Genomic DNA, 12,388 nt, shown 5'->3' on the forward strand with positions numbered 1-12,388 from the left:
TGCTGCGAGAACAGTTGTAGCCCCATCGGTTCCACAAATTGCAGTCAGCTATCAGAGCCAGAAGGCTACACACCCGACCCCTTGATGGTGGGGGGGCACTCCCCGCCCCCCCCCCCCCCCCACACCATCTACCCCAGTAGCACTGTCCCCCCCCCCCCCCCCCCCCAACCATTGGGGACACCAGACTTCTCAGTCCTAGAAGTGTAAGTCTTCTTCAGCTCCTCTCGCCAGGAAGGGAAAGATGATGCTCACCGGTGGCTGAAGTGGCCAAAGCAGCTGGTCGTAGGGCTTCACGCTCATCCTCAATCCTGGAGACTGAATTAGTGAAGCCCTCCCAGCCATAGAAACCCAAGGAGCAGTGAGAAAAGTTCAAAAAGAAGACCCTAAGACCAAGGAAATTTCGGTGGCACCCACACCACCACTACCTACAAGCTCTGCATCTCGGGATAAGATGGAGATTCTGAGTTCACTCACCAGACCCCCAGACATAATGGATATAGACTGCTCAGGCAATAAGTGGCTGACAGCAGGTGACCCTGAGGCGTAAACTGCCTCATTGAATGTTCCATGCCTTCCCAGTCTCATGATGACGTCATCCTCTAGTGGAATTGCGGCAGTGTTTTCCACCACCTGGCTGAGCTATGGCAGCTTGGCAGCTGTTAAGCTTTATGCCTGCTTTCTGCATTGCCTTCCTGGAAACCTGGAACCTGGTTCCCGGCAATGCAGACCCCCACCCTCTGCAGCTATAAGGGATATTACAGGAACTGTAGTGACTATAATCGAATGTCAAGTGGAGTTTGTGTTTATGTCCTAAACTCAGTCTGTAGTAAAATTGTGCCCCCTTTAAACCCCTCTGGAAGCTGTGGCTGTCAGAATAAGGATGACGCAGGAAATAATGTCTGCAATGTAGATCTTGCTCCCGATGGTGCAGTACCCCTGAATGTATTAGCTGCACTGATTGATCAACTCCCTAAACACTTCCTACATTCGGGAGATTTTAATGCCCATAACCCCTTGTGAGGTGGCACTGTACTTGCTGGCTGAGGTAGAGATGCCGAAAATTTACTGTCTCAGTTCGACTTCTGCCTCTTAAATACTGGGGTCACCACCCATTTCAATGTGGCTCGTGGTAGTTATTCAGCCATTGATTTATCCATTTGCAGCCCAGGACTTCTCCCATCTATCCACTGGAGATCATATGATGACCTGTGTGGTAGTGACCACTTCCCCATCTTCCTGTCATTGCCCCGGTGTCAGGCTCATAGACGCCTGCCCAGATGGGCTTTAAACAAGGCAGACTGGGGAACTTTCATCTCTACAGTCACTGTTGACTCTCTCCCACATGATAACATCGATGTGATGGTTGAGCAGGTGACTACAACAATCAATACTGCGGCAGAAAACGTGATCCCTCGCTCTGTTGGGTGCCCCCGGCGAAAGGCGGTCCCATGGTGGTCGCCGGAAGTCGCTGAGGCAATTAAGGAGCATCGGCGAGCCTTGCAGCAGCATCAGCAGCACCCTTCCCTGCAGGACCTCACAGCCTTTAAGTGGCTCTGTGCCCGCGTTAGCCAGCTTATCAAAAGATGGAAGCAGGAGTGTTGGGAGACATACGTCTCGACCTTTGGGTGTCATATGTCACCTTCCCAAGTATGGAAGAAGATCAGACGTCTTTTTGGGTACCAGACCCCAACAGATGACCCTGGCATTAACGTCAATGGCGTGTTATCTACTGACGCAAACGCGATTGCTGAGCACTATGCTCGAGCCTCTGCATCAGAGAACTACCCCCTAGGCATTCACACCCTTAAACAGCGGATGGAAGGGAAAGTCCTCTCATTCGCTACACGCCACAGTGAACCCTGTAATGGCCCATTTACAGAGTGGGAGCTCCTCAGTGCCCTTCCACATTGCCCCGACACAGCTCCTGGGCCAGATAAGATCCACAGTCAGATGATTAAACATCCCTCATCTGATTACAAGCAACATCTCCTCATTATCTTCAACTGGATCTGGTGCGGTGGCATCTTTCAATCGCAATGGCGGGAGAGCACCATCATTCCACCCGCTTGATGTGGATAGCTGTCAGCCCATCAGCCTTATCAACGTTCTTTGTAAGCTGCTGGAACGTATGGTGTGTCGGGAGGTGGGTTGGGTCCTGGAGTCACATCGCCTACTGGCTCCATGTCTGGACGGCTTGTGCCAGGGTCGCTCTACCACTGATAATCTTGTGTCCCTCGAGTCTGCCATCCGAACAGCCTTTTCCAGACGCCAACACCTGGTTGCCGTCTTCTTTCATTTATGAAAAGCGAATGACATGACCTGGATACACCATATCCTTGTCACATTATGCGAGTGGGGCCTCCGAGGCCTGCTCCCGATTTTTATCCAAAATTTCCTGTTGCTCCAGTGTCCAAGTTGATGCCTCCAATAGTTCCCCCCCATATACAGGAGAATGGGGTCCCACAGGGCTCCGTATTGAGTGTTTCTCTACTCTTAGTGGCCATTAATGGTGTAGCAGCAGCTGTAGGGCTGCCGGTCTCACCTTCTATGTATGCATTTCGTACTACTCCACCAGTACTGTTGTTGCTGAGCAGCGCCTACAGGTAGCCATCCACAAGGCACAGTCGTGGGTGTGGTTGCCAGTTTTCGGCTGTAAAGTCGAGTGTTATGCACTTCTGTCGGTGTCGTACTGTTCATCCGGAACCAGAACTTTACCTCAGTGACGATCCACTCACTGTAGTGGAGACATATTGATTCTTAGGACTGGTTTTCGACGCCCGATTGACTTGGCTTCCTCACTTCCATGGAGGACATACAGAACAGCACTCCTTGCCAGATGGCTGCAGTGTTTTCACTGCAGAGCTGGTGGCCATATCTCGTGCTCTTGAGCACATCCACTCGTGCCCAGGTGAGTCATTTCCCCTGTGTACTGACTCCTTGAGCAGCCTACAAGCTATCGACCAGTGCTACCCTCGTCATCCTTTGTTAGCGACCATCCAGGAGTCCATCTATGCCCTGGAACGGTCCAGTCATTCAGTGGTGTTTGTCTGGACCCCAGGTCATGTCATAATCCCAGGTAACGGAACTTGCCGACAGGCTGGCCAGTCGGGCTACGTGGAAACCGCTTATTTATATCGGCTTCTCTGCAACTGAGCTGCGTTCAGTATTACGCCGCTAGGTTTTGCGGCTTTGGGAGATGGAATGGAAAAACCTCAATACGCGCAACAAGCTCCGTGCCATTAAGGAAACTACGAATGTGTGGAAGACCTCTGTGCGCGCCTCTCGCAGGAACTCTGTGGTTCTCTGTCAGCTCTGCATTGGCCATATGCGCCTGACACATGGTTACCTCATCCGTTGTGAGGACCCACCTCAGTGTCGCTGTGGCTCACAAATGACGGTCGTCCATCTCTTGCTGGGTTGCTCTGCGGCAGATTTTTAAGTTTCCCAGCATCCTACCTTCGGTGTTAGGCAACAATGCCACAACAGCAGCTATAGTTTTATGTTTTATTCGTGGGAGTGAGTCTTATCATTTGCTCTAAGTTTTAGCACATGTCCTTTGTCCCTGTGTGCTCTCCACCCTAATGCTTTCAGGGTGGAGGTTTCAATGTGTTACAGAGTGGCTGGCTTTTCCTTTTCATCCTCATTGTCAGCCAGCCATGGTAACCTGCTTTTTTGTTTTGACCTCTTCTACCTGTTTCTTGCATCTTTGTTGTTTTCTTGTCCCCTTTTGTCCATTTAAGTGTTTGTTGCCCTTCAGTCATTGTTGTGGGTTTTCCTTTCATTCTGTTTTGTGTTGTAAGTCTTATTCTCACTCTCACCCTTGTGACATTGTTTGCTTCGGAACAAGGGACCAATGACCTCTTAGTTTGGTCCCTTCCCCCCCACCCTGCTCACCCGCCATCGCCTCTTTTAAACCGACCAACCTTTTTCCAGTCACAAATGGTGCATGGCATGAATGATTGTCAGTAAGCGTATGTATTAGCTCTGATTTTTCAAATTTTCTCGTCATTGTCATTTCACGAAATGTTTGTGGGAGGAAGTAATATGTTGTCCAACTCTTTGTGGAACGTACTCTCTCGAAGTTTCTATAGTAAACCTTTCCATGATGCACAATGCCTCATTTGTAGTGTCTGCCACTGGAGTTTGTTGAGCATCTCTGTAATGCTTTTGTGCCAACTAAACAATCCTGCGATGAAACATGCTGCCCTTCATTGGCTCTTCTCTATGTCTTCTCTGATTTGTACCTGAATATGATCAGAATCAGCCAAACGAGCACCTTGTGAGCCGGTTTTTTTTGTGTGGATGAGTTACATTTCCTTACACATGCTTTTTGTGCTGTGCATTTTCTCCACTTACAGTTGCTCTGGATAGTTACTGCTAGAAATTTTACGGCAGATGTTGTTTCCAATGATTTGTCATCACATGTTGTCACAGTAGTGGATTTCTTTTCCTATGTATGTGTGATACGTTACATTTATTTACATTCTGGGTCAGGTGCCAGAGCCAGTACCATTCATCAGTACTCTGTAGGTGATTCTGCAAAACAACAATGTCATCTGGCAGTGCTACTTTCTTATAGACAACCCCATCATCTGCAAAAAATCGCTTCCAGTGCTTGTACTAAGTCATTTATATACATTATAAACAGTAAACACTACAATGGCATTTCTTAAGGGTACTTTGGAAGTTACCTTTACATCTGTTGATTTTGTTCCATTAAGAGTAATATTCTGAGTTCTATCTGCAAGTAAGTCTTGAATCCAGTCACAAATCTGGTCAGACACTAAGTAACCTCTTATTTTTTAACCAATTGCAGTGAAATCAGGGAACCCAGCATCAACCTAAGCACTATTGTCTACCATGCAGTGGATCCCATGAAGGAACAGAGAGAGTTGGGTTTTGCAAGATCTCAGCTTGCAGAATCCATGTTCATTTTTATAGAGAAGATTTTTGTTCTCCAAAAACCTCATAATTCTTTAGCATAAAAGTTGTTCCATAATCCTACAACAAATGAATGACATTAACAATTTAGGCCTATAATTATGTGTATCTGTCCTGCAGTTCATCTTCAGAATGGGAATTACCTACACTTTTTTCCAGACACAACATATCCGTCATTGCTCCATCAAACTACGAAAAAGTGTTACTAGAAGGGAGTGAGTTCTTTCGTATAATATTTGTAGAAACTTATAGATATCTCATCTTAATCTGAAAGGATGGTTTTAAGATCTCCTGTGAAACACTTTTGGAAGACCGAATTCAGTATTTTGGCCTTCTCTGTATTATCGTCCCTTTTGGTGTCAGTATAGTCACTGACTAAGTGAATTGATGATTTTAAACCACTTACTGATTTTATGTAGACCAAAACCTCTTAGGATTTTTGGTTAGACCAGCTGACAAAATTTTATTTTCAAAGTCACTGAATGTTTGTCTCCTTTGCCTCCATATACTCATTTTTTTTTGCTTCATTCAGCCTTTGTTGTCAGCTGGCTTTTGACTTCTCTTGAATCGGTGATGAAGCTGTCTTTGTTGATGCAGCTGTTTTCTAACATGGCTGTTAAATCATGGTGGGTCTTTCCCATCCCTTCAGACCTTGCTCAGAACATACCAGTACTTGTCTATGGCATATTGAACAATGCTTTTGAATTTTTTTCATTTGTACCCCACATCTTCATCCTCAACACTGAGTGTTTGATGTTGACTACTCAGATACTCTGCAATTTGTATACTATCACTCTTGCTAAGCAAAATTATTCTCGTACCTTTCTCAACATTCCTTCTAATACCTATAGTTGTGCATCACAGCCTTATGATTACTGGATACCTTCCTCTGTGTTAACTGATTTGGTAAGTCAGGTCTGTTTGTTGGTTGGTGGGTGGTCTAAGATGTTACCTTTATGAGTTGGTTTCCTGTCTGCTTGAAATAATTTTCATATGAGACATAACAAATTATTTAGGAATAAAGGAGATGACTCGCTGAAAGGCAGAAGTGCTGCTTTGTCGATAGGTACAGAAACAAAAGTTACATACTTGGGTATTATTAACAATGAAACTTCTTTTTCAAGCTAGTGGGAGAAACATACACACATACACTCATTCACATGCACACGCACGTCTCCCTAAATTGTGGTCAGTCGTTTGTGTACCTGTCAATGACGCAGCACTTCTGCCTTTCGGTGAGTCATCTCCTTCATTCAGAATAATGTCACAGAAATCCTTAACTTTGGCACCAGTTTTGGTAGCACAACTTACACAGTCTATATATGGCAATTCGCCTCCTAATATAATGACATGTTCAGGAAAGTTATTAATGATATTCTGCAAGTTTTTGTGAAGGGCTCTACCACTACAACTCCTGACCTCTATGCTATAAAAGCATCCAGTTACCATTTTTGACTTACCTGTGATGCTTATCTTCACCCAGATTAATTCACGTTCAGAATCCATGATAACCTTGCTAGATATTATCATATTCTTTACTGTAATAAATACGCTGCCACCATTGATGACTAATCTATTCTTACGATAAATATTCCAATCTGAACTTTGGATTTTGGTGCTCTTCATTTATGCTTTCAAGTAGCTTTCTGTTCGTAATACTATCTGAGTATTGTAACATTCAATAAAAAGTATTGATTCTGGGACATTCCCGTGTATTCTCCTGCAGGTTACTAATATCATACAGCCATTTTCTATATCAAATCTGCGAGGATAAGCTTTCTTTGAGAACATTGTGACTAATGTTTCTTTGATTTTGGCAGGCAAGTTGTTTCTGATCATAGTGGGAGGACTCCTCCAACCTAAAAATAAAAAAAAAGGAAAGAAACCATGTGTACGCAACAGGTACTCTACTACTCTAGTAGCTGCTTCCTGTGTGTACCGTATGCACGACCTGTTAAGGGGAGCCCTACATTTCTCTAGCTAATAACAGAGTCAAGAAATTCATATCCAATACCTGTGCAGAATTGCCCGAGTCTCTGGTTTAGACCATCCACTCTGCTCCAAAGTATAGGACAGCAATTGACCCTTAGTACTATGCTACAAATAGTGAACTTATCCTGCATGCCACGTGCAATGCTAGTTGCCTTCACCAAATCAGCCGTCCACTGAAATGAACAGAGGGTGGCCTCAGAAACCAAGCAACAGGTGTCATTCTGCTTATGTGTCACTACTTGCAGCCAGTTGCACACAACAGATTTGATAATCACCAGTAGAGCCTCCTCCACATCTTGGACAAGATCTGCCAGCAAATGTACTGAGTATATGCTGGCATTCATTCCTTAGGGCAGGGCTTGCCAACATTTTCAGCTGGCGGACCCCTTCTTCAGTCGAAAATCCATGGCGGATCCCTATTCAGTCAAGAGCATAGTAACTTTAAATTTCAGAGCGAAACCCATGGGAACTGAAAGCTTCTTAATGCAAGTATCATGTTCCCAATTTCCCCCCCCTCGAAGTATCATTAGTCTTTGGTTTAGAGATGGATGAAAACAACTTGAAATTAACGATCCAATTTGAATTCCCATTGTATCCAGAAGACACTTACTAGTGGATTTACTTACTTTCTTCAAAACACTATAGCCTGATTAAAATTACTTGGTAATTGAAATTTCACACGATGGAGCTGTCTTCCTCCAAGAGCAATCAATGTCATGTCCAAACTGCTCGCTGTTGACAAGCTGCTGCTTATGATCTGTTCACTTCCACTATTTGGCTACTGCTGTGTAAGGAACATGCATATTTCGTAATAGTCGTGTGTGTGTGGGGGGGGGGGGGGGGGGGTGTCGTGAAATCCGAGGAAAAATGTTCAAATGTATGTAAAGTCTTCCTTTGGTCGTCCTCCCTCCTCATTTATTTTAACTGGAAACTTCCCTTGTTGTGAAGGCGATGGAGAAACTGCACCCTTCTTCAGTGATCCTACCTTCAGCCACCGATCCATGATAGAAGTAATAAACTGGTCAAAAATTGACTTATGAAATAGGTAGTGCACTGACAAAGCAAGTTTAACATTTAATGATGCCTGGGACCGCATAAATGCCAGCGAGCGCTGTGATTGGTCGACAAAGCTCGCTCCGCGCATGCGTAAAAGGTTTCAGCGCATCTAGCGCCGTGAGCCGGCGCACAAACGACCCCCGTATTGTTGCGAAACAGTCAATCAGAGAAGCCGCATTCTCCGGCACTAAACTGTGTATACGTTCTCACTTAGGAACCGCAAAGGCTGCTTATGGACCACACGAAGGGGGGGGGGGGGGGAAAAAAAAAAAAAAAAAAAAAAAAGGGGGGTGATTAATTTGATTTCACATTTCTATTCAGTAATTTTACTCATTATTTTACACGATTTGGTGAAAGGTGGCTGCAGACCCCCTAGAAAGAGCTGGCGGACCCCTAAGGGGTCCGCGGACCACAGGTTGGGAAGCCCTGCCTTAGGGGCACAATTACCTACCTAATGTTGGATCTCCCAATGACTAGCATACCTGTCCTCCACACTTGTTCAGACTGGGTAGGAAAATTGGCCGTTGACCCGACAGGAGAGGTATCCAAGACTTGCTCTGAAGTATTAGCAGCACTGGCTGGCACCTCATATCTGTTGCTAAGACATAAGGAACAAGCTGCACTTGTGCATTCTCTCTTTCACATTCCACTCAGTGACACGCGAACCCACCACTGTCTGCCACTCACTCTCGAGTGAAGATGGACCAGTCAGGTATTCTGTTATCAGAAGACGCAGTGACAACCAGGTCACCAGGGGATTCCAAGATCACCATAAATTCAAAATATTCCATCACCAATGCCACGATGTTGCTGTAGCTTTGAGCAACAGCCAGAAGCCCTCCAACCATGGCCAATCCAGTTTCCAGCTGTTCACAGACAGCAGCCAATTGTCCTTGTGTACACTCACAACAAGCACTGCCTCTATCCACATAGCACTGTGTAAAATAATGTATAAGATTTTAAATATGAACAAAACACTCAAGAACAACTGAGAAGGCACAAGCACACCTCTGCAAAAGAAAAAATTACCCGATTCTGGCACTAGTGAGGTTGGAATGTATCCAAATTATAAAAGAGGAGAATAAACAAACACTAAAATCTGTTCTGCAGAGTTCTCAGTGTAGCCTAAGATCGCAAGATCCACAAGCTCGTAAAACAGAAATAAATTTCTGCACTGAAAATAAATGCATCAGCTGTTATTTTTACTACAAACTCTTCTTTCACAAAAGCCTCCGCAGGACATAAATGTGCAAACTCTAAAGCACTGATCTAAACTGTATGCTGTGTACTAACATGAGATTTAAGCAGTCATGTGACTTGATGCTTCTGGCAGCAGAAAGCTACATGAGAAAATCGCCTCACACTACTGTATGCAGTAAAATTTATGCAATAAACTTAGAGTAAGTTAGTAAACACTAGTCTACGTAGTAAAATACACAAATTCTGTTCACTCCCTTGGAGAAGTACATTGCAGAATAGCCTATGCTGAATAGTTTGCTGGGAAACTGCAATTCCTGAGACAGCTTGCACATATTGTTGACTTTCTCACACATTTAAGGGCAGATACTTGGTCCTCTTATTGGGTTGAAAAGCTTCAACCTTTGGTGATCTAGAGTAAAATTTCCTGTGTTTAGAAACTGTCCTCCAAATGTTTAAATGGCACTCTGTAGTGCATTCAGCATTGCTGATGCTGTGATGGATGTGGATTTTCTTCAGGTATCAGAAGATTCTGCCATCCAATACAAGGTCCATATATTTGTGTCGTCATATTGTGAACTTTACCAGGACACTCTGCTCACGATGAAAGTGCAAATGCAAGTGAGACATTATATATGTCATGGTCTGCTGTTCTGTCATGCCCTAACACAGGATAGAAGGAAAACAGGGGGTTACAAGTCAGTCTGCAATTTCTGAGCAGCTACGAGCAAATGCAGAAAGACAAACTTCAAGTTAAGGTAGCTAGTTTACTGATGCTGATTGTAAGTCTCAATAGGATGCTCACAGCAGGAGACTCAAGGATGCTCAGGGAGTCTGATTAACACTGTTTATTAGAAATCAAACTAACTATTACACAGAAGGCCAATTGTAAATGATAGAAAAAGCAGAGTGTGCAACTGGATGCACAACAGAAGTCATTGTCTGAGCTGTTGGGGTGAGTGCTAACACAAGCAGTGAACACTAGCAGCATTTTAAGTCCAGACTTTGAGAGCAGCACTCAGAGCGAGAGAAACAAACTTGTCGGAGCTTACTGAGGCTGGCAACGAATGACACAAAGTTGGCATCTCGATGATCTGATTGAGAACTCTGTCTGAATACAAAAAACATGGGTTTTTAAAGGATTGTGGTGACTCACTAGTTCTCTCTTGCTATAGTCGGGCCCCTCATTTCACTGGCACTTTATAAGCTTCAGCCAGTCCAATGAGAAGCTCTGCTCCTTCGGGGTACCTCTGGCCAACCACTTTCAGAGTCCTCTACTTCTCCTATTTGGTAGGTAGGGATATTTCTGGACTTTTACATTAACAGACTCCATGCTTGGTAGCAACAGTGTTCAATTGACTGCCCTTCCTCTTATGGCTAGTAATAACAGTGTTTTACCTCACGTGGCTCCATCCAGAGGGCTTTTGAGAGTGGAAACTCCTTGCGTAGCACTCTGACAGAGTAAACCCACTGATGTTGCAGTTCTCAGGGGCTAGTATCAAGCTTGCTGCGTTTGCTAAGATGCGCATATTTGTGATCACCTTCTACTATGACACCTTAGAACAGTGTCTAGGTGGTGGATGGAGTTACAGTTAATTCCGTAATGTGAAATTTCCCCCCTGGGACAGCTGCTCAGTGTGTCTACCACTTTTGCCTGCTGTCTACTTTGTCTCTCTGATTGCCTATCTTGAAGTGCCCTTGCTGGTTTCCAGCAGCTTTAAGCTGGACAGTGTACAAGTCATTGCATCGCCAATATGTAACATTGCATTATCTTCGAATCACATTCCTATTTGAAGTGGAGGGAATGCAGTTACTGGTAGGGAGCACAATTCTATTTTGTGAGAAATCTTCATGATCATTTTCACCTATTCTGTTGTCGTCATATTCTTTTGTGGATTAATTAATTTAGGGAAACAGATGTGAATGTAACTTTTATTTTCTTTCTACAGATTATCATTCACAGCTACTCTCCTCAATACATAGCCATTGTGTTGGTTCCCTCTTTGACATACTGAGTGAGGTGATGCAATGATAAGACCCTAGACTCATATTCAGGCGGAAATAGTTCATATACCCATTTGGCAATATAGATTTAGGTTTCTAGTGATTTCCCTAAATCACTTAATGTCGGGATGGTTCCTTTGAAAGGATGTGGCTGATTTCCTACTCCATCCTTCCTTGATCTGAGCTTATGCACCATGTGCGATGCCATTGTTGTGGATGGAATGTTAAATCCCAATCTTCATTCCTCCTCCTCCTCCTCCTCCTCCTCCTCCTCTTTGATCTATAGACATGTGGGAAACACCAGTCTTATACTCAAGACCTGAAGCATCACGTAGAGGATCTGCTGAGCAGGCAAGTGTAGAGAAGCTCATGTATGCACATTAGCCACTACCATTCTAACTTTGGTGGGGTAGCAACTTACCAAGTACTATGCTACATTTCTTCGACACAAAACACATACAAGGAATTTAGTTGAGATACTTTGAATTATAATGGGCATTCTGAAATCTACACGGATTCCATGGTCATACAACATCAGTTATGCAGTCACATGAAAGTTATCAGCAAATAGGGCGGCGGAGGAGTGAAGTCAACTGCGGTAGTCATCGTGGGGTTGTGGATCACAGCGGCTGCGGCGGGGACGGAGCCTCTCTGTCGTTTCTAGGTGCCCGGTTAACATACAGTACAGTACAATACAATACAATATCAGCAAGTAACCACACAAGAATAGGAAGACCTACAATTCTCTCACTGTCACCAATATGTCGCACTTCACTATGCTGTACAAGGTTCATATTAAACCCAAATTGTGAACTACACTGTAGTAAAATTTGATAAATTTGCAATGAAAAAAATTTTGCTTGCCTCACATAAACGTTACAAAGATTTGTATCAAAGCAAAATGACAATTCAATTATTTTTTGCACTGGTCATTACTTTTTGTTAATTAGATGCCATTTTGGCAGCTTTTATGTCAGAGATGTATTAATATATGTTCAGGGGTTTGCAATGAGCATAGTGTCATATTTATACTGTTGTTGTTAATCATCAGAATGAAGGGAGTGAATGAATTCTGGTGCCATCACATATCGTATGTCTCTCAAGCAACACAAAGTGGACTACTGAGCTTAACAGCCCCCTTTGATAAGTGGGTCTTTATATGCAGTGTAAATCCCATCCTTCCTCCCATGAGATACTG

General features: G+C 44.0%; 1 protein-coding gene across 3 annotated transcripts in view; it reads left to right on the forward strand.

The window, feature by feature from the left end:
• Positions 1 to 12,388, forward strand: part of LOC126410937 (cell division cycle and apoptosis regulator protein 1-like) — a 259,834-nt gene that overhangs the window by 71,062 nt on the left and 176,384 nt on the right. The gene's annotated exons all lie outside the window — the stretch shown is intronic.

The sequence above is a fragment of the Schistocerca serialis genome, chromosome 1 (assembly GCF_023864345.2).
Source record: "Schistocerca serialis cubense isolate TAMUIC-IGC-003099 chromosome 1, iqSchSeri2.2, whole genome shotgun sequence".
NCBI classification, from domain to species: Eukaryota; Metazoa; Arthropoda; class Insecta; order Orthoptera; family Acrididae; genus Schistocerca; species Schistocerca serialis.